The sequence below is a fragment of the Hyperolius riggenbachi genome, chromosome 8 (assembly GCF_040937935.1).
Source record: "Hyperolius riggenbachi isolate aHypRig1 chromosome 8, aHypRig1.pri, whole genome shotgun sequence".
In the NCBI taxonomy this organism is placed as follows: domain Eukaryota; kingdom Metazoa; phylum Chordata; class Amphibia; order Anura; family Hyperoliidae; genus Hyperolius; species Hyperolius riggenbachi.
In genome coordinates, this window is record NC_090653.1 from 216,676,728 (window position 1) to 216,691,904 (window position 15,177).

The following is a 15,177-nucleotide window of genomic DNA, read 5'->3' on the forward strand; positions in this document are numbered from 1 at the left end:
GGAGAGGGGTCATTTGGCAAGGTTTACCTTGCTTCCCACCGAGCCAGAGACCAACAGCTGGCCATTAAAATGGTCAAGAAAAGGCCATTTATAAAGTATAATGACCCTGAGGAAATATTCATGGAGTGTCAGGTATTGAAGACCCTTGGGAAGGGTCCCTTTATCACTCAGCTCTACGGTACATTCCAGTCAAAGAATTACCTCTGCTTTGCCATGGAGTACCTGAGCGGGGGAGATCTGATGACACTTCTAGATGATGCTGACAAGCCATTTGACATTACGACCCTGAGACTGTTTGCTGCGCAGATGGTTATCGGCCTGGAGTACATCCACTCCTAGGGTGTCATCCACAGAGACATCAAGCCGGAAAACATCCTCCTGGACGGAGTCGGGAACATAAAGATTGCTGACTTCGGCCTGGCAGTGCAAGATGTCTTTGGGGATGACATGGTTGAAGGATGTAACGGGAGCTTGCACTATATGGCCCCGGAGGTGTTCCTAGAGATGGACTACGAACACTCAGTAGACTTCTTCTCTACGGGAATCATGCTTTTTTTGATGGCATGCCTCAAACACCCATTCATGGACAAGTGGGAGAAGGATGAGGCTGTCATCAAAAACTCCATTTATTACAATTATCCAGACTACCCGCCGGAGATGGACCCCACACTGAAAGACTTCCTGGAGAAGCTACTGTGTAAAAACCAGGAAGCGCGTAAAGATCAGATGAAAAACCTGAGGGAAGAGCCGTTCTTCATTTCCATAGACTGGAAGGCTGTGGAGTCCGGAGGGGTGCGGCCCCCATTCCGTGTGGAACCACCATAGGAAGAGCCGAGAGAGACCCCTACTCACTTGGACAACAACAACACTAGTACTATAATAGTTACATAGCTATAATAAAATGTGTAAAAATGACAGCAGTTTTATTGTTTTCTATTAAAAATCAATGAATGAAATTTGATTGGTTGCGGGTGGCTCCGCCCACTTTTTCTAAACTTGGAGTGGAAACCCCCAGCGACCACATTTGCGATATTCGAGGGCCCTGACATCAATATTGTGAGAATGGCAGCCTTGTTAATTTTTCCCATTTAAATCAATCAAAGAAATCTGATTGGTCGGTTTTGGCTCCGTCCACTTTTATGAATTTTAATCCCAGTCCCCCAGTGACCAACTGTGCCAAGTGTCAGGACCCTGCCACTAACCGTCTAAGAGCAGCAGCAATTTTTTTTATTTTTCCCTTTTAAACTAATGGCTGAAATTTGATTGGCTGTGGTAGACTCCGCCCACTTTTTATAAATTTTAAACCCAGTCACCCAGTGACCCACTGTGCCAAGTCTGGGAACTCTGGCTTTAATACTGTGAGAATTGCAGCGGTTTACATTTTCCCATTGAAGTCAATAGTGTAAATCTGATTGGTTGTGTGTGGCTCCGCCCACTTTTTTGGGTCCCCAAAATGTGACAGAATGTTTCAGCTTTACCCCATGACCAAGTGACCCAAGTTTGGTGAGGCGGTTGTCAGTCTGAACTGGATCACTGAGGGGAGAGCATTGACTGTTGGAGCTCTGCTCAAAGGACCTATCCGTGGTGTGCCTGTCCGACCATCAGTGCAGGAGGAGCGGAGATAGTCCGAACTTTAAGGCCCTGCTTAGGCCTTTCGTCGGCAGGAGCCTACCTTGCAGGCCGGCTGTCTCAGGATGGAGCAGGCGGCTCCAAAGCACCCTGATCCCACTGGCTTGGGAAGGGGAGGAACATTGACTGTGAAGGACACTGTAGCTTGGGTGCACGCAGTTGATGGATGCTGTTTCTTGATAAAAACTTTGAAGTTCCAGCTAAAGAATGCAATCTTTCGCTACGGAGTGATATGGCAATCGAGCTTTCTGAATATGGACCCTGAACTGGTAAGCCTGAGACAGAGGATCCGTGAGCAGCAGGCTGTGCTTGAGGGCCTGAAAGCTTATGGGGGACCTATGAGTGAGGCCCTGGTGTGTCGTCAGAGGTTCCAAGCCATGTTAGCAAACAGTGATGATGAATATCTGAACGGAGGTGAGGGAGATTGCGTGGTTATGGAGAAAGGCAGTACGCCTGAGGAGCCTTCTGGTCAGGCGTCTCTCTTACCTGCCATGCATCAACCTACTGAGCAAATTACAGCTGTGCATGTTAAACCTGAAGTTAATGAAGATACGATCTTGGAGGTGATTGTCGGGAGGGAATCTTCCGAGACAGAGGTGGATAATGTATGTAAAGATGATAAAGCTTCCCTAACAGTCAAAGATGGTGGCAAATACGTTAAAACTTTACCTGTGGGGGTGTTGCCGTTGTCAGGGGCTGTGCAGATACATGATGGTTTGGGAGGCGTTATACAAACCTCCCTGGATCCTGACTCTGAGCAGTCAGCATCTGGAGATGATGGTGTGAGCCAAGAGTCCAAAGGACTCATGCAGGTAGAAGGCATATTGCAAAAGTGGTAAAATCCCCCATAGGCTTTCATTAGGCCCCTATTTCACTTTCCAAAATCTCAAATCTTTTCAAAGGGCAATGGCTCAGCAGTGGCAAATTTTCTAGCATTGTAGGAACTGTTAGGGGAATCATAACTGGTGAGTTTCGGGTCCCTAGGCCAAAGAGGTCATAGCCTAGGGTCACAAAAACCTGTTTATTTGGGCTATTTCAATGGTAGTGATGCTGACGTACATAAATCGCAGCCATGGCCGTTAGCAACGTCTGAATTTCACGAAATGTCTCATGCAGGTAGAAGACATATTGTTAGACTTGGATTCCAAAGATGGGGTCCCTACATCTCTGCAAACCAGAGTTACAGGGGTCCGAAATTGGTAAAATCCCCCATAGGCTTTCATTGCCTCCCTATTTCAATTTCCAAAATCTCACATCTTTTCAAAGGGCAATTGCTCAGCAGTGGCAAATTTTCTAGCATTGTAGGGACCCTTAGGGGGAACATGACTGGTGAGTTTCGGGCCCCTAGGCCAAAGAGGTCATAGCCTAGGGTCACAAAAACCTGTTTATTTGGGCTATTTCAATGGTAGTGATGCTGACGTACATAAATCACAGCCATGGCCATTAGCAACGTCTGATTTTCACGAAATGTCTCATGCAGGTAGAAGACATATTGTTAGACTTGGATTCCAAAGATGGGGTCCCTACATCTCTGCAAACCAGAGTTACAGGGGTCCAAAATTGGTAAAATCCCCCATAGGCTTTCATTGCCTCCCTATTTCACTTTCCAAAATCTCACATCTTTTCAAAGGGCAATTGCTCAGCAGTGGCAAATTTTCTAGCATTGTAGGGACCCTTAGGGGGAACATGACTGGTGAGTTTCGGGCCCCTAGGCCAAAGAGGTCATAGCCTAGGGTTACAAAAACCTGTTTATTTGGGCTATTTCAATGGTAGTGATGCTGACGTACATAAATCGCAGCCATGGCCGTTAGCAACGTCTGAATTTCACGAAATGTCTCATGCAGGTAGAAGACATATTGTTAGACTTGGATTCCAAAGATGGGGTCCCTACATCTCTGCAAACCAGAGTTACAGGGGTCCAAAATTGGTAAAATCCCCCATAGGCTTTCATTGCCTCCCTATTTCACTTTCCAAAATCTCACATCTTTTCAAAGGGCAATTGCTCAGCAGTGGCAAATTTTCTAGCATTGCAGGGACCCTTAGGGGGAACATGACTGGTGAGTTTCGGGCCCCTAGGCCAAAGAGGTCATAGCCTAGGGTCACAAAAACCTTTTTATTTGGGCTATTTCAATGGTAGTGATGCTGACGTACATAAATCGCAGCCATGGCCGTTAGCAACGTCTGAATTTCACGAAATGTCTCATGCAGGTAGAAGACATATTGTTAGACTTGGATTCCAGAGATGGGGTCCCTACATCTCTGCAAACCAGAGTTACAGGGGTCCAAAATTGGCAAAATCCCCCATAGGCTTTCATTGCCTTCCTATTTCACTTTCCAAAATCTCACATCTTTTCAAAGGGCAATTGCTCAGCAGTGGCAAATTTTCTAGTATTGTAGGGACCCTTAGGGGGAACATGACTGGTTAGTTTCGGGGCCCTAGGCCAAAGAGGTCATAGCCTAGGGTCACAAAAACCTGTTTATTTGGGCTATTTCAATGGTAGTGATGCTGACGTACATAAATCGCAGCCATGGCCGTTAGCAACGTCTGAATTTCACGAAATGTCTCATGCAGGTAGAAGACATATTGTTAGACTTGGATTCCAAAGATGGGGTCCCTACATCTCTGCAAACCAGAGTTACAGGGGTCCAAATTTGGCAAAATCCCCCATAGGCTTTCATTGCCTCCCTATTTCACTTTCCAAAATCTCACATCTTTTCAAAGGGCAATTGCTCAGCAGTGGCAAATTTTCTAGCATTGTAGGGACCCTTAGGGGGAACATGACTGGTGAGTTTCGGGCCCCTAGGGTTACAAAAACCTGTTTATTTGGGCTATTTCAATGGTAGTGATGCTGACGTACATAAATCGCAGCCATGGCCGTTAGCAACGTCTGAATTTCACAAAATGTCTCATGCAGGTAGAAGACATATTGTTAGACTTGGATTCCAAAGATGGGGTCCCTACATCTCTGCAAACCAGAGTTACAGGGGTCCAAAATTGGTAAAATCCCCCATAGGCTTTCATTGCCTCCCTATTTCACTTTCCAAAATCTCACATCTTTTCAAAGGGCAATTGCTCATCAGTGGCAAATTTTCTATTATTGTAGGGACCCTTAGGGGGAACATGACTGGTTAGTTTCGGGGCCCTAGGCCAAAGAGGTCATAGCCTAGGGTCACAAAAACCTGTTTATTTGGGCTATTTCAATGGTAGTGATGCTGACGTACATAAATCGCAGCCATGGACGTTAGCAACGTCTGAATTTCACGAAATGTCTCATGCAGGTAGAAGACATATTGTTAGACTTGGATTCCAAAGATGGGGTACCTACATCTCTGCAAACCAGAGTTACAGGGGTCCAAATTTGGCAAAATCCCCCATAGGCTTTCATTGCCTCCCTATTTCACTTTCCAAAATCTCACATCTTTTCAAAGGGCAATTGCTCAGCAGTGGCAAATTTTCTAGCATTGTAGGGACCCTTAGGGGGAACATGACTGGTGAGTTTCGGGCCCCTAGGGTTACAAAAACCTGTTTATTTGGGCTATTTCAATGGTAGTGATGCTGACGTACATAAATCGCAGCCATGGCCGTTAGCAACGTCTGAATTTCACGAAATCTCTCATGCAGGTAGAAGACATATTGTTAGACTTGGAATCCAAAGATGGGGTCCCTACATCTCTGCAAACCAGAGTTACAGGGGTCCAAAATTGGTAAAATCCCCCATAGGCTTTTATTGCCTCCCTATTTCACTTTCCAAAATCTCACATCTTTTCAAAGGGCAATTGCTCAGCAGTGGCAAATTTTCTAGCATTGTAGGGACCCTTAGGGGGAACATGACTGGTGAGTTTCGGGCCCCTAGGCCAAAGAGGTCATAGCCTAGGGTCACAAAAACCTGTTTATTTGGGCTATTTCAATGGTAGTGATGCTGACGTACATAAATCGCAGCCATGGCCGTTAGCAACGTCTGAATTTCACGAAATGTCTCATGCAGGTAGAAGACATATTGTTAGACTTGGATTCCAAAGATGGGGTCCCTACATCTCTGCAAACCAGAGTTACAGGGGTCCAAATTTGGCAAAATCCCCCATAGGCTTTCATTGCCTCCCTATTTCACTTTCCAAAATCTCACATCTTTTCAAAGGGCAATTGCTCAGCAGTGGCAAATTTTCTAGCATTGTAGGGACCCGTAGGGGGAACATGACTGGTGAGTTTCGGGCCCCTAGGTTACAAAAACCTGTTTATTTGGGCTATTTCAATGGTAGTGATGCTGACGTACATAAATCGCAGCCATGGCCGTTAGCAACGTCTGAATTTCACGAAATGTCTCATGCAGGTAGAAGACATATTGTTAGACTTGGATTCCAAAGATGGGGTCCCTACATCTCTGCAAACCAGAGTTACAGGGGTCCAAAATTGGTAAAATCCCCCATAGGCTTTCATTGCCTCCCTATTTCACTTTCCAAAATCTCACATCTTTTCAAAGGGCAATTGCTCAGCAGTGGCAAATTTTCTAGCATTGCAGGGACCCTTAGGGGGAACATGACTGGTGAGTTTCGGGCCCCTAGGCCAAAGAGGTCATAGCCTAGGGTCACAAAAACCTTTTTATTTGGGCTATTTCAATGGTAGTGATGCTGACGTACATAAATCACAGCCATGGCCGTTAACAACGTCTGAATTTCACGAAATGTCTCATGCAGGTAGAAGACATATTGTTAGACTTGGATTCCAAAGATGGGGTCCCTACATCTCTGCAAACCAGAGTTACAGGGGTCCAAAATTGGTAAAATCCCCCATAGGCTTTCATTGCCTCCCTATTTCAATTTCCAAAATCTCACATCTTTTCAAAGGGCAATTGCTCAGCAGTGGCAAATTTTCTAGCATTGTAGGGACCCTTAGGGGGAACATGACTGGTGAGTTTCGGGCCCCTAGGCCAAAGAGGTCATAGCCTAGGGTCACAAAAACCTGTTTATTTGGGCTATTTCAATGGTAGTGATGCTGACGTACATAAATCGCAGCCATGGCCGTTAGCAACGTCTGAATTTCACGAAATGTCTCATGCGGGTAGAAGACATATTGTTAGACTTGGATTCCAAAGATGGGGTCCCTACGTCTCTGCAAACCAGAGTTACAGGGGTCCAAAATTGGCAAAATCCCCCATAGGCTTTCATTGCCTCCCTATTTCACTTTCCAAAATCTCACATCTTTTCAAAGGGCAATTGCTCAGCAGTGGCAAATTTTCTAGCATTGTAGGGACCCTTAGGGGGAACATGACTGGTTAGTTTCGGGCCCCTAGGCCAAAGAGGTCATAGCCTAGGGTTACAAAAACCTGTTTATTTGGGCTATTTCAATGGTAGTGATGCTGACGTACATAAATCGCAGCCATGGCCGTTAGCAACGTCTGAATTTCACGAAATGTCTCATGCAGGTAGAAGACATATTGTTAGACTTGGATTCCAAAGATGGGGTCCCTACATCTCTGCAAACCAGAGTTACAGGGGTCCAAAATTGGTAAAATCCCCCATAGGCTTTCATTGCCTCCCTATTTCACTTTCCAAAATCTCACATCTTTTCAAAGGGCAATTGCTCAGCAGTGGCAAATTTTCTAGCATTGCAGGGACCCTTAGGGGGAACATGACTGGTGAGTTTCGGGCCCCTAGGCCAAAGAGGTCATAGCCTAGGGTCACAAAAACCTGTTTATTTGGGCTATTTCAATGGTAGTGATGCTGACGTACATAAATCACAGCCATGGCCGTTAGCAACGTCTGAATTTCACGAAATATCTCATGCAGGTAGAAGACATATTGTTAGACTTGGATTCCAAAGATGGGGTCTCTACATCTCTGCAAACCAGAGTTACAGGGGTCCAAAATTGGTAAAATCCCCCATAGGCTTTCATTGCCTCCCTATTTCACTTTCCAAAATCTCACATCTTTTCAAAGGGCAATTGCTCAGCAGTGGCAAATTTTCTAGCATTGTAGGGACCCTTAGGGGGAACATCGCTGGTGAGTTTCGGGCCCCTAGGCCAAAGAGGTCATAGCCTAGGGTCACAAAAACCTGTTTATTTGGGCTATTTCAATGGTAGTGATGCTGACGTACATAAATCGCAGCCATGGCCGTTAGCAACGTCTGAATTTCACGAAATGTCTCATGCAGGTAGAAGACATATTGTTAGACTTGGATTCCAGAGATGGGGTCCCTACATCTCTGCAAACCAGAGTTACAGGGGTCCAAAATTGGCAAAATCCCCCATAGGCTTTCATTGCCTTCCTATTTCACTTTCCAAAATCTCACATCTTTTCAAAGGGCAATTGCTCAGCAGTGGCAAATTTTCTAGTATTGTAGGGACCCTTAGGGGGAACATGACTGGTTAGTTTCGGGGCCCTAGGCCAAAGAGGTCATAGCCTAGGGTCACAAAAACCTGTTTATTTGGGCTATTTCAATGGTAGTGATGCTGACGTACATAAATCGCAGCCATGGCCGTTAGCAACGTCTGAATTTCACGAAATGTCTCATGCAGGTAGAAGACATATTGTTAGACTTGGATTCCAAAGATGGGGTCCCTACATCTCTGCAAACCAGAGTTACAGGGGTCCAAATTTGGCAAAATCCCCCATAGGCTTTCATTGCCTCCCTATTTCACTTTCCAAAATCTCACATCTTTTCAAAGGGCAATTGCTCAGCAGTGGCAAATTTTCTAGCATTGTAGGGACCCTTAGGGGGAACATGACTGGTGAGTTTCTGGCCCCTAGGGTTACAAAAACCTGTTTATTTGGGCTATTTCAATGGTAGTGATGCTGACGTACATAAATCGCAGCCATGGCCGTTAGCAACGTCTGAATTTCACGAAATGTCTCATGCAGGTAGAAGACATATTGTTAGACTTGGATTCCAAAGATGGGGTCCCTACATCTCTGCAAACCAGAGTTACAGGGGTCCAAAATTGGTAAAATCCCCCATAGGCTTTCATTGCCTCCCTATTTCACTTTCCAAAATCTCACATCTTTTCAAAGGGCAATTGCTCATCAGTGGCAAATTTTCTATTATTGTAGGGACTCTTAGGGGGAACATGACTGGTTAGTTTCGGGGCCCTAGGCCAAAGAGGTCATAGCCTAGGGTCACAAAAACCTGTTTATTTGGGCTATTTCAATGGTAGCGATGCTGACGTACATAAATCGCAGCCATGGTCGTTAGCAACGTCTGAATTTAACGAAATGTCTCATGCAGGTAGAAGACATATTGTTAGACTTGGATTCCAAAGATGGGGTCCCTACATCTCTGCAAACCAGAGTTACAGGGGTCCAAATTTGGCAAAATCCCCCATAGGCTTTCATTGCCTCCCTATTTCACTTTCCAAAATCTCACATCTTTTCAAAGGGCAATTGCTCAGCAGTGGCAAATTTTCTAGCATTGTAGGGACCCTTAGGGGGAACATGACTGGTGAGTTTCGGGCCCCTAGGGTTACAAAAACCTGTTTATTTGGGCTATTTCAATGGTAGTGATGCTGACGTACATAAATCGCAGCCATGGCCGTTAGCAACGTCTGAATTTCACGAAATGTCTCATGCAGGTAGAAGACATATTGTTAGACTTGGAATCCAAAGATGGGGTCCCTACATCTCTGCAAACCAGAGTTACAGGGGTCCAAAATTGGTAAAATCCCCCATAGGCTTTCATTGCCTCCCTATTTCACTTTCCAAAATCTCACATCTTTTCAAAGGGCAATTGCTCAGCAGTGGCAAATTTTCTAGCATTGTAGGGACCCTTAGGGGGAACATGACTGGTGAGTTTCGGGCCCCTAGGCCAAAGAGGTCATAGCCTAGGGTCACAAAAACCTGTTTATTTGGGCTATTTCAATGGTAGTGATGCTGACGTACATAAATCGCAGCCATGGCCGTTAGCAACGTCTGAATTTCACGAAATGTCTCATGCAGGTAGAAGACATATTGTTAGACTTGGATTCCAAAGATGGGGTCCCTACATCTCTGCAAACCAGAGTTACAGGGGTCCAAATTTGGCAAAATCCCCCATAGGCTTTCATTGCCTCCCTATTTCACTTTCCAAAATCTCACATCTTTTCAAAGGGCAATTGCTCAGCAGTGGCAAATTTTCTAGCATTGTAGGGACCCGTAGGGGGAACATGACTGGTGAGTTTCGGGCCCCTAGGTTACAAAAACCTGTTTATTTGGGCTATTTCAATGGTAGTGATGCTGACGTACATAAATCGCAGCCATGGCCGTTAGCAACGTCTGAATTTCACGAAATGTCTCATGCAGGTAGAAGACATATTGTTAGACTTGGATTCCAAAGATGGGGTCCCTACATCTCTGCAAACCAGAGTTACAGGGGTCCAAAATTGGTAAAATCCCCCATAGGCTTTCATTGCCTCCCTATTTCACTTTCCAAAATCTCACATCTTTTCAAAGGGCAATTGCTCAGCAGTGGCAAATTTTCTAGCATTGTAGGGACCCTTAGGGGGAACATGACTGGTGAGTTTCGGGCCCCTAGGCCAAAGAGGTCATAGCCTAGGGTCACAAAAACCTGTTTATTTGGGCTATTTCAATGGTAGTGATGCTGACGTACATAAATCGCAGCCATGGCCGTTAGCAACGTCTGAATTTCACGAAATGTCTCATGCGGGTAGAAGACATATTGTTAGACTTGGATTCCAAAGATGGGGTCCCTACGTCTCTGCAAACCAGAGTTACAGGGGTCCAAAATTGGCAAAATCCCCCATAGGCTTTCATTGCCTCCCTATTTCACTTTCCAAAATCTCACATCTTTTCAAAGGGCAATTGCTCAGCAGTGGCAAATTTTCTAGCATTGTAGGGACCCTTAGGGGGAACATAACTGGTGAGTTTCGGGCCCCTAGGCCAAAGAGGTCATAGCCTAGGGTCACAAAAACCTGTTTATTTGAGCTATTTCAATGGTAGTGATGCTGACGTACATAAATCGCAGCCATGGCCATTAGCAACGTCTGAATTTCACGAAATGTCTCATGCAGGTAGAAGACATATTGTTAGACTTGGATTCCAAAGATGGGGTCCCTACATCTCTGCAAACCAGAGTTACAGGGGTTCAAAATTGGCAAAATCCCCCATAGGCTTTCATTGCCTCCCTATTTCACTTTCCAAAATCTCACATCTTTTCAAAGGGCAATTGCTCATCAGTGGCAAATTTTCTAGCATTGTAGGGACCCTTAGGGGGAACATGACTGGTGAGTTTCGGGCCCCTAGGCCAAAGAGGTCATAGCCTAGGGTCACAAAAACCTGTTTATTTGGGCTATTTCTATGGTAGTGATGCTGACGTACATAAATCACAGCCATGGCCGTTAGCAACGTCTGAATTTCACGAAATGTCTCATGCAGGTAGAAGACATATTGTTAGACTTGGATTCCAAAGATGGGGTCCCTACATCTCTGCAAACCAGAGTTACAGGGGTCCAAAATTGGTAAAATCCCCCATAGGCTTTTATTGCCTCCCTATTTCACTTTCCAAAATCTCACATCTTTTCAAAGGGCAATTGCTCAGCAGTGGCAAATTTTCTAGCATTGTAGGGACCCTTAGGGGGAACATGACTGGTGAGTTTCGGGCCCCTAGGCCAAAGACGTCATAGCCTAGGGTCACAAAAACCTGTTTATTTGGGCTATTTCAATGGTAGTGATGCTGACGTACATAAATCGCAGCCATGGCCGTTAGCAACGTCTGAATTTCACGAAATGTCTCATGCAGATAGAAGACATATTGTTAGACTTGGATTCCAAAGATGGGGTCCCTACATCTCTGCAAACCAGAGTTACAGGGGTCCAAATTTGACAAAATACCCCATAGGCTTTCATTGCCTCCCTATTTCACTTTCCAAAATCTCACATCTTTTCAAAGGGCAATTGCTCAGCAGTGACAAATTTTCTAGCATTGTAGGGACCCTTAGGGGGAACATGACTGGTGAGTTTCGGGCCCCTAGGCCAAAGGGGTCATAGCCTAGGGTCACAAAAACCTGTTTATTTGGGCTATTTCAATGTTAGTGATGCTGACGTACATAAATCGCAGCCATGGCCGTTAGCAACGTCTGAATTTCACGAAATGTCTCATGCAGGTAGAAGACATATTGTTAGACTTGGAATCCAAAGATGGGGTCCCTACATCTCTGCAAACCAGAGTTACAGGGGTCCAAAATTGGTAAAATCCCCCATAGGCTTTCATTGCCTCCCTATTTCACTTTCCAAAATCTCACATCTTTTCAAAGGGCAATTGCTCAGCAGTGGCAAATTTTCTAGCATTGTAGGGACCCTTAGGGGGAACATGACTGGTGAGTTTCGGGCCCCTAGGCCAAAGAGGTCATAGCCTAGGGTCACAAAAACCTGTTTATTTGGGCTATTTCAATGGTAGTGATGCTGACGTACATAAATCGCAGCCATGGCCGTTAGCAACGTCTGAATTTCACGAAATGTCTCATGCAGGTAGAAGACATATTGTTAGACTTGGATTCCAAAGATGGGGTCCCTACATCTCTGCAAACCAGAGTTACAGGGGTCCAAATTTGGCAAAATCCCCCATAGGCTTTCATTGCCTCCCTATTTCACTTGTCAAAATCTCACATCTTTTCAAAGGGCAATTGCTCAGCAGTGGCAAATTTTCTAGCATTGTAGGGACCCGTAGGGGGAACATGACTGGTGAGTTTCGGGCCCCTAGGTTACAAAAACCTGTTTATTTGGGCTATTTCAATGGTAGTGATGCTGACGTACATAAATCGCAGCCATGGCCGTTAGCAACGTCTGAATTTCACGAAATGTCTCATGCAGGTAGAAGACATATTGTTAGACTTGGATTCCAAAGATGGGGTCCCTACATCTCTGCAAACCAGAGTTACAGGGGTCCAAAATTGGTAAAATCCCCCATAGGCTTTCATTGCCTCCCTATTTCACTTTCCAAAATCTCACATCTTTTCAAAGGGCAATTGCTCAGCAGTGGCAAATTTTCTAGCATTGTAGGGACCCTTAGGGGGAACATGACTGGTGAGTTTCGGGCCCCTAGGCCAAAGAGGTCATAGCCTAGGGTCACAAAAACCTGTTTATTTGGGCTATTTCAATGGTAGTGATGCTGACGTACATAAATCGCAGCCATGGCCGTTAGCAACGTCTGAATTTCACGAAATGTCTCATGCGGGTAGAAGACATATTGTTAGACTTGGATTCCAAAGATGGGGTCCCTACGTCTCTGCAAACCAGAGTTACAGGGGTCCAAAATTGGCAAAATCCCCCATAGGCTTTCATTGCCTCCCTATTTCACTTTCCAAAATCTCACATCTTTTCAAAGGGCAATTGCTCAGCAGTGGCAAATTTTCTAGCATTGTAGGGACCCTTAGGGGGAACATAACTGGTGAGTTTCGGGCCCCTAGGCCAAAGAGGTCATAGCCTAGGGTCACAAAAACCTGTTTATTTGAGCTATTTCAATGGTAGTGATGCTGACGTACATAAATCGCAGCCATGGCCATTAGCAACGTCTGAATTTCACGAAATGTCTCATGCAGGTAGAAGACATATTGTTAGACTTGGATTCCAAAGATGGGGTCCCTACATCTCTGCAAACCAGAGTTACAGGGGTTCAAAATTGGCAAAATCCCCCATAGGCTTTCATTGCCTCCCTATTTCACTTTCCAAAATCTCACATCTTTTCAAAGGGCAATTGCTCATCAGTGGCAAATTTTCTAGCATTGTAGGGACCCTTAGGGGGAACATGACTGGTGAGTTTCGGGCCCCTAGGCCAAAGAGGTCATAGCCTAGGGTCACAAAAACCTGTTTATTTGGGCTATTTCTATGGTAGTGATGCTGACGTACATAAATCACAGCCATGGCCGTTAGCAACGTCTGAATTTCACGAAATGTCTCATGCAGGTAGAAGACATATTGTTAGACTTGGATTCCAAAGATGGGGTCCCTACATCTCTGCAAACCAGAGTTACAGGGGTCCAAAATTGGTAAAATCCCCCATAGGCTTTTATTGCCTCCCTATTTCACTTTCCAAAATCTCACATCTTTTCAAAGGGCAATTGCTCAGCAGTGGCAAATTTTCTAGCATTGTAGGGACCCTTAGGGGGAACATGACTGGTGAGTTTCGGGCCCCTAGGCCAAAGACGTCATAGCCTAGGGTCACAAAAACCTGTTTATTTGGGCTATTTCAATGGTAGTGATGCTGACGTACATAAATCGCAGCCATGGCCGTTAGCAACGTCTGAATTTCACGAAATGTCTCATGCAGATAGAAGACATATTGTTAGACTTGGATTCCAAAGATGGGGTCCCTACATCTCTGCAAACCAGAGTTACAGGGGTCCAAATTTGACAAAATACCCCATAGGCTTTCATTGCCTCCCTATTTCACTTTCCAAAATCTCACATCTTTTCAAAGGGCAATTGCTCAGCAGTGACAAATTTTCTAGCATTGTAGGGACCCTTAGGGGGAACATGACTGGTGAGTTTCGGGCCCCTAGGCCAAAGAGGTCATAGCCTAGGGTCACAAAAACCTGTTTATTTGGGCTATTTCAATGTTAGTGATGCTGACGTACATAAATCGCAGCCATGGCCGTTAGCAACGTCTGAATTTCACGAAATGTCTCATGCAGGTAGAAGACATATTGTTAGACTTGGAATCCAAAGATGGGGTCCCTACATCTCTGCAAACCAGAGTTACAGGGGTCCAAAATTGGTAAAATCCCCCATAGGCTTTCATTGCCTCCCTATTTCACTTTCCAAAATCTCACATCTTTTCAAAGGGCAATTGCTCAGCAGTGGCAAATTTTCTAGCATTGTAGGGACCCTTAGGGGGAACATGACTGGTGAGTTTCGGGCCCCTAGGCCAAAGAGGTCATAGCCTAGGGTCACAAAAACCTGTTTATTTGGGCTATTTCAATGGTAGTGATGCTGACGTACATAAATCGCAGCCATGGCCGTTAGCAACGTCTGAATTTCACGAAATGTCTCATGCAGGTAGAAGACATATTGTTAGACTTGGATTCCAAAGATGGGGTCCCTACATCTCTGCAAACCAGAGTTACAGGGGTCCAAATTTGGCAAAATCCCCCATAGGCTTTCATTGCCTCCCTATTTCACTTTCCAAAATCTCACATCTTTTCAAAGGGCAATTGCTCAGCAGTGGCAAATTTTCTAGCATTGTAGGGACCCGTAGGGGGAACATGACTGGTGAGTTTCGGGCCCCTAGGTTACAAAAACCTGTTTATTTGGGCTATTTCAATGGTAGTGATGCTGACGTACATAAATCGCAGCCATGGCCGTTAGCAACGTCTGAATTTCACGAAATGTCTCATGCAGGTAGAAGACATATTGTTAGACTTGGATTCCAAAGATGGGGTCCCTACATCTCTGCAAACCAGAGTTACAGGGGTCCAAAATTGGTAAAATCCCCCATAGGCTTTCATTGCCTCCCTATTTCACTTTCCAAAATCTCACATCTTTTCAAAGGGCAATTGCTCAGCAGTGGCAAATTTTCTAGCATTGTAGGGACCCTTAGGGGGAACATGACTGGTGAGTTTCGGGCCC